The following is a 1434-nucleotide window of genomic DNA, read 5'->3' as shown; positions in this document are numbered from 1 at the left end:
GCGTGAAACATTCATCACTAAAAGTACAAAATGAGGCAAATGGTTATTGATATTGGATTATATTTGGGTAGCATAACAATAACGCTAAGTTTTTGCTATCGTTCAGCTTACACCCTGTATACTATAAAGTATTCTATGGCTGGGGGTCGTCTGTACATTGTAGTTTTAGTACATTATACTATACTACACACATTACCGTAAAATGTACTCTTACTTACATAGTCTGTAGAAAATGATTTTGCTTACAAAGTGTGCGCTATAAATATTATAATAATGAAACGAATATCGTGGATATATGATATCGCTAACCTACAAGCGCTCCGCCGCGCGCCGTTTCCATCAGAGGTGCTTTAACAAAGGATTTCTCTACGGTAACGAGAACCCAAGTACCAATTACTCGTAGTACGTCCCATTTAAAATGTGCTACACTCGCGAGCGGATATGAAATAAATTTTAAAAATTGCTTCATACAAAACGTTCAATTTTCATTTTATTCGATACTGGGTGTTGCCCGCGGCTTCGCCCGCCTGGATTTAGGTTTTTAATATCCCGTGGGAATTCTTCAATTTTCCGGGATAAAAAGTAGCCTATGTTCGTCCCCGGAATGCAAACTATATTTGTATTAAATTTAGTCAAAATCGGTTGAACGGATGGACCGTGAAAAGCTAGCAGACACACAGATACACTTTTGCATTTATAACATTAGTATAGAAGTATGGATAATGTTAACTCGTTTACGTCAAGTGACGGTTCAGTCTATAATCTAAGATAGAAGAGGGCCTTGGGTATATGGCACTAAACCGTACCCACCCCTGACCGGTCTCTACGCGGCATCGTACCGGAACGCTAAATCGCTTGGTGGCACGACTTTGCGGGTAAGGTGGTAACTAGACAGCTGGAGTCTCCAGACCAAACCTGCCTGCCTGCCTAAAGCTCATAAAGAGTTTGTCATTTTTTAGTAAGATTTTAGTGTATTGTATTGTATTGATTTGCAATGTTTTTAAACTCATTAAGTCTTGTTTTATATTTTGCTGTGTCTGTTTTGTGGTCAATAAAAAAACATTTATTTATGACTAGATGATGCCCGCGACTTTTTCTGCGTGGATTTAGATTCAAAAAACATCCGTGATAACTCTTTAATTTTCCGCGATAAAAAGTAACCTCTGCCATCCTTTCCCGGGATGTAAGCTAATTGTTGGGCTGTGAAAAGCTAGCAGACAGACAGATAGACAGACACACCTTCGCATTTATAATAGTATGGATGAGTACGATCTATAGATCTTAACCTAGTGCCCCCACAATTTATGACGTAACGTCTTGAACAAATCAACCAATGTATACGGTGTATATCACGCTATGCGAATTGCTATTATACCCCATTAATGATTCCGGAAAACCTTGTTAAAACTTCCAATGAATCCTTGTTGCAGGCGG

Source organism: Maniola hyperantus, chromosome 7, assembly GCF_902806685.2.
Source record: "Maniola hyperantus chromosome 7, iAphHyp1.2, whole genome shotgun sequence".
Classification (NCBI taxonomy): Eukaryota; Metazoa; Arthropoda; class Insecta; order Lepidoptera; family Nymphalidae; genus Maniola; species Maniola hyperantus.
This window is presented reverse-complemented; position numbering follows the sequence as displayed.